Source organism: Pantherophis guttatus, chromosome 16, assembly GCF_059756535.1.
Source record: "Pantherophis guttatus breed Tessera chromosome 16, ASM5975653v1, whole genome shotgun sequence".
In the NCBI taxonomy this organism is placed as follows: Eukaryota; Metazoa; Chordata; class Lepidosauria; order Squamata; family Colubridae; genus Pantherophis; species Pantherophis guttatus.
In genome coordinates, this window is record NC_142078.1 from 2479803 (window position 1) to 2492295 (window position 12493).

At 44.0% G+C, this 12493-nt stretch overlaps 2 protein-coding genes across 2 annotated transcripts in view; both read left to right on the plus strand.

Annotated features, from left to right (window-relative positions):
* LOC148111715 (uncharacterized) overlaps nucleotides 1-12493 on the plus strand; it is a gene marked incomplete at its 5' end in the record, with an annotated part of 62480 nt that overhangs the window by 29287 nt on the left and 20700 nt on the right. The gene's annotated exons all lie outside the window — the stretch shown is intronic.
* The window catches only part of LOC148111716 (uncharacterized), a 226491-nt gene that overhangs the window by 28656 nt on the left and 185342 nt on the right, over nucleotides 1-12493 (plus strand).

The window sequence follows — 12493 nt, forward strand, 5'->3', positions numbered from 1 at the left end:
CCTGTGATGTAGCCCTCCACCCACGGACTGGCACCTTTTAAATGACTAACATAAAATGACATATTAGCCCTTTTAACATGGCAGTCTATACCTCTTTTTTAAGGTTAAGAATGCTTGTTTTTCCCTTCTTGACAAAGGCTCCTTATTTGATATGTGAGAACTTGCTTTTTCAGCAACTACACAACAGAGTATTCCGAGTGTCTCTAAATACATCTGCAACTTTCAAGAAAGACACAAACCCAGCTGGGAAAGACTGACACAAAAATTGGTCACGTGTGGAATTTCATCCAGAATCAATGTTTTCTGTTTGCGCTTCACAAGCACTCAATGTATTTTATGGTTTCATCATTCTATGATGACTTCTATGACTTCTATGAGGAAATTCACCAGCAGGAACCATTGGCAGGAGGTTCTCCTCCTTAGCTCCTCTTTAACTGGAGATGGTCTCCTTTTGTGCATGAATTCCGAAATTTTTACATCCAGGCTCAAGAATTTTCCTGCATCAAATAGAGGCCATGTAGTTGCTATTTAAAAACAGACGAGTGAGTCACACATGGTGAGTTTATGTATTTATTGGGATCCTGCCTTTATTATTTTTACAAATAAGGTGGAGAACATATGCAACAAAACAAAGGAGAAAGCTTGCAAGAAGACAAGGTCTTCTAGCAATGGTGACACCTTCCTCCTCTTTTATCCCAACAACAATCCTGTGAGGTGGGCTAGACAGAAAGTTGGGCTGATTCAAACTTGAACTCTCCTCTCTTGCTTTCTACCCAGAGGCTTAATCACTGGCCCCAAGTGACTCCCCTTCATAGACTGCTATAAGGTCGCAGCCCCAGAAGAGCCCCTGACCTTCCCCTCCCTCAATACAGAGCGGCGGGTGGGGGGAGGGGAGACTGGACCCCAAAGTTCAAGGGGAGCCCTGCCCCCTTCCACATCCTCGGCACCGCGCAGTCACCATCTGGGTTATTGAATGAACGCGGACGTCCATTGGTTGCTCTGGGGAGGGCGGTAATTGGCAGGATGACTCCGTGGGGCAGATCCTCCAAAGGAACAGGCGGAACTAGTGGAGAAAAGGGCATGAAGCCTCCACTTCCAGAACTAAAACGGGCAACGAGGGACCCGCCTGAATCGGCAGCAGAGAAGCCAGGATGATGTAGGTTTGGCGCAGGGGATGCTGGGAGTTGAAGTCCGGGTGGGTCTCTCCGGAGGCCTGGGAGCCTGAGGCCTAGTCTTGAGGGCAGAGAGGGGGATGGGACGCTGGGAAGGAGGCCGTGTCCGCTTCGAGCCGACCCAGTGGTGGGATTCAAGTAATTTAACAAATGGTTCTCTACCCTAATAATTTCTTCCAACAAACAGTTTGCCTAACTGCTCAGAAAGTTAACAACCGGTTCTCCCAAAGTTGTGCGAACTGGCTGAATCCCACCTCTGAGCAGGCCCAGGAGGCCTGTGGGAGGCGGGGGGGCTTGGCCCTGGGCCTCCCCTGCGGGGAAGGGAATGCAGCCGTGACCCTCTTCTCTTTCTCCCCTGCAGGAGGACGGAGGATGGCGGCGGATGCAGGAAAGAGGTGCCAGCCGAGAGGAGGAGGAGGAGAGCGGGCCCCGTGGAGCAGCCCTGACTGGTCCCGCCGCGGCTTCCCTGGGAGATGGTGGGGAAAGGCCGGGGGGCTCCTGGGCTGCAGGCGGGATGAGCCCAGGGGGAGCCCAGGAAAGGTGGCTGCCTGGAGGGCGATGCGGGGAAGAGGAAATGGGCGGAAACCCCGATACAGGCCTGGAGGGCGGAGGCTCCTTTGGAAGACCCCAAAAGCCCCAGACGATCCAGGAGGAAGCAAAAGAACATCAGTGCCCGGAATGTGGAAAAACCTTCAAAAGTAATGGAAATCTTCAAAGGCATCAAAGGATCCATTCAAGAGAGAAGAAATACGAATGCCCGGAATGTGAAAAATGCTTCAAAACAAATGGATATTTTGAAAACCATCTAAAAAACCACTTAGTTGGAAACCGATATCAATGCCTTGAGTGTGGAAAGAAGTTCAATGGGACATCAAATCTTGATCAACATCAAAGGATCCACTCGGGAGAGAAGCCATACGAATGCCTTGAGTGTGGAAAGAGATTCAATCAGAGCGGAAACTTTTATAAACATCAAAGGATCCACTCAGGCGAGGAACCCAATAAGTGCCTGGAGGGTGGAGGGATCAACAGGAGAGGAAGGAGGCACAAATGCCCCGAATGTGAAAAATCCTTCCAAAAAAACGGAGATCTTCAAAGGCATCTAACCATACACACAGGAGAAAGGAAATATCAGTGCCCGGAATGTGAAAAATCTTTCAAAAGAAACGACCATCTTGAAAGTCATTTAAGGATCCACTCAGGAGAGAAACTGAATAAATGCCTGGAGTGTGGAATGAGCTTCAGTCATAAGAGCAGCCTTTATAGACATCAAAGGATCCATTCCGGAGAAAAACCTCATAAATGCTTGGAGTGTGGAATGAGCTTCAGTCATAAGAGCACCCTTTATACACATCAAAGGATCCATTCAGGGGGGGAACCATATAAATGCCTGGAATGTGGAAAGAGTTTTATATACAAGAGAAGCCTTAATAGGCATCAAAGAATCCATTCATTAGAGGAACTAGATATAGTCGTGATGTATGAAAAGACATTCAATCACAGTGGAAACTATTATAAACATCAAGGGATCCACACAGGAGAAAAACCTCATAAATGCCTGGAGTGTGGAAAGAGCTTTGGTCATACCAGCAACCTTTATAAACATCAAAGGATCCACACAGGAGAAAAACCTCATAAATGCCTGGAGTGTGGAAAGAGCTTTGGTCAAAGCAGCACCCTTTCTAGACATCAGAGGAGCCACACAGGAGAGAAACCTTATAAGTGCCTGGAGTGTGGAAAGAGCTTCAGTCAGTTGGGAAACCTTTATAAACATCAAAGGATCCATTCTGGAGAACAACTAAAGAAATGCCTGGAGGGCGGAGGGTCCTTCGGAAGACCTGGAGATCCCCAAAGGATCCAGGACGGAGGAAAGAAACATCAGTGCCTGGAATGTGGAAAAACCTTCAAAAGAAATGGACACCTTCAGATTCACCTAAGGATCCACACAGGAGAAAAACCTCATAAGTGCCTGGAGTGTGGAAAGAGCTTTGGTGATAGTAGCACCCTCTATAAACATCAAAGAATCCACACAGGAGAAAAACCTCATAAATGCCTGGAGTGCGGAAAGAGCTTCAGTCACAGCAGCAGCCTTCATAAACATCAAAGGATCCATTCAAGGGAGGAACCATATAAATGCCTGGAATGTGGAGAGAGTTTTGGATACAAGAGAAGCCTTAATAGGCATCAAAGAATCCATTCATTAGAGGAACCAGATGAAGTCCTCATGTATGAAAACACATTCAATCAAAGTGGAAACTTTTATAAACATCAAAGAATCCACACAGGAGAAAAACCACATAAATGCCTGGAGTGTGGAAAGAGCTTTGGTCGTAGGAGCACCCTCTATAGACATCAAAAAATCCACACAGGAGAAAAACCTCATAAATGCCTGGAATGTGGAAAGAGCTTCAGTCATAGGAGCCACCTTTATACACATCAAAGAATCCACACAGGAGAAAAACCTCATAAATGCCTGGAGTGTGGAAAGAGATTCAGTCAAAGCAGCAGCCTTCATAAACATCAAAGGATCCATTCAAGGGAGGAACCATATAAATGCCTGGAATGTGGAGAGAATTTTAGATACAAGAGAAGCCTTAATAGGCATCAAAGAATCCATTCATTAGAGGAACCAGATGAAGTCCTCATGTATGAAAACACATTCAATCACAGTGGAAACTTTTATAAACATCAAAGAATCCACACAGGAGAAAAACCACATTAATGCCTGGAGTGTGGAAAGAGCTTCGATAGGAGAGGTTCTCTGTATAGACATCAAATGCTTCACACAAGAGTAAAACCATATCAGTGACTGGAGTATGGAAAGTTTCTGGGAGACCGGAAGTCTTTATAACTATCAACGAATCAAAATGGGAGAATAACCTGATAGTTAGTAATCGATTTACAGCACTTCATTTAGTGACTGTTCAAAGTTACAATGGCACTGAAAAGAATGACATACGCTCTTTTTCACACTAATGTCACATGATCAAAATTCAGACGCTTATAAACTGATTCCTTTTTATGACGGCAGTGTTCCAGGGTCTCGTCACCTTTTGTGACCTTCCTACAAGAAAAGTCAATGGGAAAACCAGATTCAACTTTATATAACTGGCAGGAAAGGTAATAAAATCCAATTAAACTTTCACTTTTAATAAATTTAATATTTTTTTCTTTTAATAAATTCCTTTAGTCTTCCAGGGCCATGCCCAGGGTCCCAGGCCTGAGTTTGACTGCTGTCGGTCATTCTGATGGCAACTAGCAGAGCAGGCTGTCCTGGGAGGGGCGGGAGGCCTTGTATGAGTCTGGATGTCCATCTGTCAGTGGTTCAGGAGTGTTGGATTCTCAACTGGGCAGCTGTGGACGAGATCCCTGCCTGATCCCTGTCCAAGGGCTGTAGTTGAGGGCTGCTCTGACACAGGATCCAGCCCTCCCTCTGCCTGGCCTAAAGCCAGTGCTGCTGTGCTGCCTGCCCCAAGAGGAGATCAACCCTGCTTGGTAATTCAATCAAGTTCAAAATTTGAGGAGAAAATTTCGCTCTCTTTCTGTCCTTAAACTTGGCACCATCTAACAACATGGTGTCAGAAAAAGATGCCTCACCTAAGCAGAAATAATGGGGGGAGCTCACCTGGGATGATGGAGCAAAACACAAAACAGCAGGGCAACCCAAAGGGAATGCGATGGGAAGTTCATCCAGAGCTACGTTAATGAGTGACGCTTCCCTGAACAGAATGCAACCTACATCCAAAGAGCTTTGCCTTTTGTGCCAAATGGGCAGCTTGAGTGATTGGTTTCTTCGCCTCCTACAGACATTTGCCTGGCATTGGTGCACGTAGAACATTGATTCTCACATACCAGATAAAGTGCCTTGGTTAAGACGGGGAAAACATGCATTGTGTAGACAACCATGTTAAAAGGGCTTATGTGTCATTTTAAATTAGTGATGAAGCTTACAATTTGAGGCAACAGAATCACACGCTCCATTTAACTTGCTGTGAATTCACTTCCTTCCTTCGACTTTGCCTCAGTCTCCTCCTCCTCTGCTCTAGGCCTTTTCTCAAAGGTTGGTCTTGCAGGAGGAGGGGGGGAGATGGGGGGAGGAGGCTTGTTGTGTAGGACATCTGTGAGCTGATGTTCAAAGTTATCCAGAGGAACCAACGTCCCGAGTTCAGGATACTAATCCCTACAGAGAGCAAAGGAAAGAGAGCAATTCTTTATATCTAAAATTATTATTTCTATTCCTGGATCATTGTGGTTGGGAGAGCTTTTGCTCTGTGATGGGGAACTGTGAGAGGTAAAGTAGGGAATCGACCAGAGAGGTTTATAGAGAAGGAACGTCTCTTCTCTTCCCAAATTCAAGGCTGCCCAGAGACGGAGCGTAGGCCAAGCCTTTTCTGAGCCACTAACTCAGTCAACAATAATGTGATAAAAGGATTTCTAGGGCATTCTGCTCAGGGAAGGAATTCTCACTTTGCAAGTTGCTCAAAATAAGCACAATTTCTGGATTATGAATTCTGCCAAGCTTATAAGTCACTTGTCAGTGATTTCTGTTCTCTGAAACAAACTCTGGATTATTAAGCTATCGGCATGTTGTGGCTCCATCCTCCGAGCCTATCTTATCGGAGGAAGAAGGCTCTGAACATGAAGGAGAGGAGATGGCCAGGCCTCCCTCTCCAGGACCCTCCTCGCTGGCAATGCCTCAGGTGTCTCCCGAAGGGGAAGAGATTGGCCAGGAGCCAGGTGTTTCCAAGCTGTCAGATAATGACGAAACATTATGGTTGGACCCACGCTAGCGCCGACGGGATAAGCATGCGCAGCAGAAAAGGAGGCATGCCAGAGATTAAGCTGAGTCATTGGACCACACCCCACAGGCTATAAAAGGGAGTGTGGTGGCCATTCGGACTCTGTGACGGACAAAGCTAAATCTTCTGGCGAGTCACTTTGTACCTTTGGACGTTTTGGATTTTATTACTCTTGGACTATTACTAACTGTGTGTATTTTGTTTATGTTTTGTTATCGGAGTAAAGAAATGCTTGGCAGGCAGTTACAGAGTTTCTGCCAAGTTCCTTATCAGTATTGTTAGGAAGAAGTTTATTTAACCCTCGGCTGGCTGTTTGAGTGAGTGTGTGAGATAGGGACAGAACACGGGATTAGTAAGGAAGCCAAGTTGCTTATATGAAACAAAATAAAACCCCAATTTTCTGGATTTTTTTTTTTTATCCATCGAACTCTGGTTCCTAACATGAAACACACCAGTTTCCTTCTTCTATCCTAGAAGTGTAAGAGCCACCTATTAAGAAGACTCTTAAGACTATTTTCATGTGCTGGTTTCAGACTAAACTTCAGCTGCCTTGACTCGCAACTAATTTTACTTCTGAACTGTTCCCACAAACTAAGTCCACCTTCAGCAGCTGAAGCATCAAACCCTAAAGAACCGAATGCTTACATTTTTCCATCTACGCCGGAGAAGATGGAATCAAGTTATCAGCAATCACGAAGTGGTGGTTACACCCCAATCATTTCACTATCACGACTCCAGGATGAGAAGCCACCTTGGAAATAGTTTTACAGATCATGTCCTGCATAGCTGAAAGAGAAGTCAGGATCCTCTCGGGTGGTGCTCTGGGATATCCAAGGGCAGGAAATTTGAGACACGTACCCAGTTATTTAGGTAGGACTCCTTTTATTAAACTTGGAGAGCAGCCCAACTGCTAATGACACTGGGTGGCTTACAAAAGGGAAAAATAAAAGAGGAAAAATACATGGGCAAAACTCTTTATTATATTAAAAATGAAGCCCCCCCCCCGTGGCTCAAGGAACACCCTAACCCCCCTCCCACCAGCCTATGAGCATGTATGGAAGGCGGGTCAAGAGCCTTATTTTCAAGGGAAGAATGAACCCAGGAGAGAAATTTCCAGGCGCATGGAAAGAACTGTGGGCAAAATGGAAATTGGTAAGTTTCCCCACAAGGTTCCAGTAGCAACCCCTGAATCTCAAGATCCAAGTGTTTCTTCTTCTACGAACATAGTAGATAACAGAAAAGCAACCTGAGATCCATTACTTAAGAACACGTACTTGTCATCCTCTCTTTTCTGCAGTGTATAAATATTTATTTATTTATTTATTTATTATATTTCTATATCGCCTTTCTCCCGTAGGACTCAAGGCGGTGTACAGTCAAGAAAAATATAGATACACAAACATCATAAAATTGCTAAATTAAAATTATTATTATTGCTTTATCACTGGAGGCTTTTAAGAATAGACTGGACAGCCACTTCTTTCAAATTGCAGTGTTCTGCTGTTTAAGCAGGGGGTTGGACTAGAAGACCTCCAAGGTCCCTCTGATTCTCTATCCTGACGATAGTGAAAAAAAGGAGCAGCAGTGACACAATAGCACTGTTCCAATACCTGAGGGGCTGCCACAAGGAAGAGGGGAGGGGTCAGCCTATTTTCCAAAGCACCAGAAGGGAAGACAAGAAATAATGGACGGAAAATAACCAGGGAGACAAGTAACCTGGAATTCAAGGGAAATTTCCTGACAGTGAGAAAAATTAAGCAGTGGAATGGCTTGCCTAGAGAAGTTGTTGTGCTCAATCACTAAAGTCTTTTCAAAAGAGATTGGGCAACCATTTGTCTGAAACGGTAGAGGATTTCCTGCCTGAGCAGAGGGGTGGACTAGAAGGCCTCCAAGGTCCCTTCCGTTATCATTTTTGTGTTTTTTTACATGTACATTGAGAGCTTCTGCACCAGAGACAAATTTCACATTTGGCTAAACAAATTATTCAATTCAATTCCTCAGACATACATCGTAACTAAATGTCTTTCCACGCTCAGCCACATTTGTAGTTTCTTCCCCCATGTGGATCCTTTGATGTTAATGAAGGTCTCCATCCTCGGTAAAGCTGTTTCCACACTCAAGGCATTTACCGTATATACTCAAGTATAGGCCGATCCGAATATAAACCGAGGCACCTAATCTACAAAAAACTGGGAAAACTTATTGACTTGAGTATAAGCCTAGGGTGGGAAATGGGATGGCAGCTGGAGGGTCCGCCCACCCGCCTAAAAGTCATTACTTCCTGGAAGTGGCCCAACAGGCAGAAGTGACATGCCCAGAAAGGGACTCCGGCCTTGCCCCGGAGCCACTGCCCACTCGCCCTTCACCTTGGGTCAGAGGCCAGGGGCCATGGATGTGCCATTCACCGAAGCCCCGGAGCCACCGCCTGCTCACTGCCTGCCTCAACCTGGTCAGGGAATGCACCATTCCCTGACTCTGGCCTTGTTGCAGAGCCACCGCTGGCTCACCCTTCGCCACGCGGCGTGTCCTACTTCTCACCTTTCTCCCGCAAGCTGCCTGTCAGAAAAGGCAAGCGCCCGAAAGTTACCAGTCGCTCGCTCTCCTTTTTTTTAATTGAAAAGTTTTATAAAAGATACAAACATTTTCTCCCCCCCTCCACCCTCACCCCATCCCACCCCCCTTGCCCACCCACCCCCCTCCCTAGACTTCCTAGAACAAGCACAGGGTATAACATTCACAAACATAAAACTAAAGTATGCTAACAATTTGTTGACTTCAGATTCTCCCTAGGTCTTTAACTCCTTATAACTCAAAGCACTATAAACATAAATTAAAGATTAAAGATGTTTCATTCATAAGCTATATGAAACTTCTTAGTCTGATACTTGTTTTGAATATAGTCAATCCATCTTCTCCATTCCAATATGTATCTTTCGTTTGAGTGATCTTTAAGATATGATGAAATTTTCGCCATCTCTGCCAAATGCGCGACTTTTATTGTCCATTTCTCAATAGTAGGTGGATCTTCCTTCTTCCAATACTGTGCCACCAGTAGCCTGGCTGCTGTTATTAGATTTAAAACCAACTTAGTCTCTATCACAGTACAATCCATAACTATTCCCAACAAAAAAAACTGTGGTGTAAATTTCATTCACTCATCATCGGCAGGTTGGGTGTGCGCGTGTGCAGCTGGCGCGTGGAACAGGGCGGCGATGGTGGCGGCACATTCAAGAAGGAGAGTGAGCGACTCCGGTAACTTTCGGGCACTTGCCTACCCTGACAGCCAGCTGCAGGAGAAAAGTGAGGAGTAGGAAACGTCGCGTGGCGAAGGGCGAGCGGGCGGCGGCTCCAGGGCAAGGCTGGTGTCGGAGAATGGTGCATTCCCCTACCTGGTTGAGGCAAGTGGCGAGCAGGTGGCGGCTCTGGGGCCTCGGGGAATGGCGCGGCCCTGTCTCCAACCCAAAGCGAAGAGAGAGCAGGTGGCAGAATAGAAATTTAAAAAGTTTTCCTACCAGATTCTGTGGGTGTGGTGTGGTGTGGGGGGGGGTCTTGTGACTGAGTGGGTGTGGCTGTGACATTGAGTTGGCCACGCCCACTCAGTCACAGGACACCCCCCCACACCAAGCCACGCCCACAGAACCGGTAGCGAAAATTTTAGATTTCACCCGAGTGGGACCCTAACTCGAGTATAAAACGAGGGGGGCTTTTTCAGCATAAAAAATGTGCTGAAAAACTCAGCGTATACACGCATATATACGGTACATGGTTTTTATTTATTTATTTATTTATTTATTTAATTTGATTTCTATACCGCCCTACTCCCGAAGGACTCAGGGCGGTGCACAGCCAAACAATAAAACACATCCATACAAAATTTAAAAGTAGAATAAAATCAAACTAAATAATTTTGGCTCCGACAAATTTAAAACCCCGAACTATTTAAAACCAATTTTAAAATTGAATGTATAAAATACTGAAAGATATTTAAAAATTAAAATCTTTTATGAAAGAGGGAGAAAATTAGGCCAGGCCCGCCTGGTGAAATAAGGTCTTTAAAGCGCGGTGGAAGGTGTGCAGATCCGGGATCCTCCGTATCTCTGGGGGGAGCTTGTTCCAGATAGTAGGTGCCCCCACAGAGAAGGCTCTCCCCCTGGGGGCCGCCAGTCGGCATTGTTTGGCCGACGGCACCCGGAGGAGCCCCTCTCTATGGGAGCGTACCGGCCGGTGGGAGGCTATTGGTGGTAGTAGGCGGTCCCGCAAGTACCCAGGTCCTAAGCCATGGAGCGCTTTTTTTTTTTTATTGCAAAAGTTTTACAATTACATTTTCACCCCTTTTTTCACCCCCCCACCTCCCTCCCCAAACTTCCCATCCTCCCTAACCCTCCCTAACCCTCCCCCCCAGACTTCCCTATTATGTACTCATAACTAATAATACTGATATATATACCTGAACCCATCCCTCCCCCTATATTATTTTCCCTCTTTATCTCTTTGCATTAAGATATTTCTAATACATTGTTTTCAAATAAAAGCTATTTGGTACTTTCTAGTTTGGTATTTGTTCTGAACATATTCTATCCACCTTTTCCATTCCCATTCATAAGTCTCTTGTGAACAATCTTTTAAATATGCTGAAATCTTCGCCATCTCTGCAAAACTGGCCATCTTCAAAGTCCATTCCTCGATAGTAGGCAAAGCTTCATTCTTCCAATATTTACCTATCAACAATCTTGCTGCTGTTATCATATACAATATTAATTTTATTTCACCCCGTGTAAAACCCTTAACTATACCCAATAAAAACAATTGTGGAGAAAATTGAATTTTTTTCTTCAAAACATTCTGCATGACCCACCATATTTTTATCCAAAAAGCCTTAACTTTCCTACAGGTCCACCAAACATGATAATACGTAGCATCCAAACATTCGCATCTCCAACATTTTGGCTGAACATTAGGGTACATACATGACAGCTTTTTAGGATCTAAATGCCATCTATAAAACATTTTATAAAAATTTTCCCTCAGATTCTGCGACTGTGTAAATTTAACATTCTGAACCCAAATTTTTTCCCATGTTTCAACATCACTGGTTCTTCAAAATTTTGTGCCCACTTAATCATACAATCTTTAACTAATTCCGTTTCTGAATCCCTTTCTAGCAAAACATTATAAAGCCTTTTAATATGCATTGGACCTTTCTCTCTTATATGTCTAACCAATTCTTCCTCATGCAACATAATACCAGTTTTTTGGTCCTCTTTCCATCTCAATTGTAATTGATTATATTGTAACCAAGTTAAATTAATCCCTTCGTCCAACAGTGTCTGCAAGGTCTTCAGCTGCCATCTACCCGCATCTGTAAAAAGAACCTCTTTGTATAAAAACCCCCCGAGTGACATTATATTTGTATTCCACAAGGTATGACCAAGATCCAGCCATAGCGGTATTTTATAATCCCATTTGAGTCGGTGCTTCTTCCAAACTCTCATCAAAGAGTCTCTAAGTATATGACTTTTAAATACTTTATCAACTTTGTCATCATAAAATAGGTAAGCATGCCATCCAAATTCAAGATCAAAACTTTCTGCATTCAATATTCCAGCCTTTTTCCTTCCAAACCAATCACTTGTTAAAGTTAAAGCTGCTGCATCATAATATAACTGTAGGTTTGGAAGTTTAAGGCCTCCTCTTTCTGGAACATCTTGCATAATTTTCAATTTCACTCTCGGCTTTTTGTCGTTCCAGACAAACTTATTAAGTCCAGTTTGCCAAACTTTCAGTTGTTTATCACTTTTAAGCACCGGAATCATTTGAAACAAAAACAGAAATCTTGGCAAAATGTTCATCTTAACTGCTGCTATTCTTCCAAGTAAAGACAGTTGCAGCTTTTTCCAAGTCTCCATGTCTTTCTGAACCTCTCGCCACAACACCTCATAGTTATTTTGAAACAATTTCATGTTTGATTCTGCAACCTGAACTCCAAGATATTTTACCTTAGGTACAATTTCAAAACCTGCCCTCCTTTCAAGCTCATGTTTACGATCTTGTGTCATATTTTTGACTATCATTTTAGTCTTTCTTGAATTCACTCTAAAACCTGAAACTCTACCATAGTCTTGTATAATGTCGTTCATCAGGATTGTTGATTCCATTGGTTGTGATAGGGTAACCACCAGATCATCTGCAAATGCCTTTATTCTATAATCCTCTTGCCTTATCATTATACCTTTCAAAATTTTTGAGTCCCGTATTGTATTTAGCAAGACTTCCAATGTTAAAATAAATAAAAGTGGGGACAACGGACATCCCTGTCTTGTTCCTTTTTCAATTTTAAACTCTGTCGTCAAACTTCCATTAATAATAATCTGTGCTTTTTGCTCTTGATAAATTGCTGAGATCGCCTGTATAAATTGGTCCCCAAAGCCCATCTTTTTTAAAGTCTTTAGTAGAAAATTCCAATCCACTCTATCAAAGGCCTTCTCCGCATCCAAAAAAACCAGCACTGCAGAAATCTGTTTA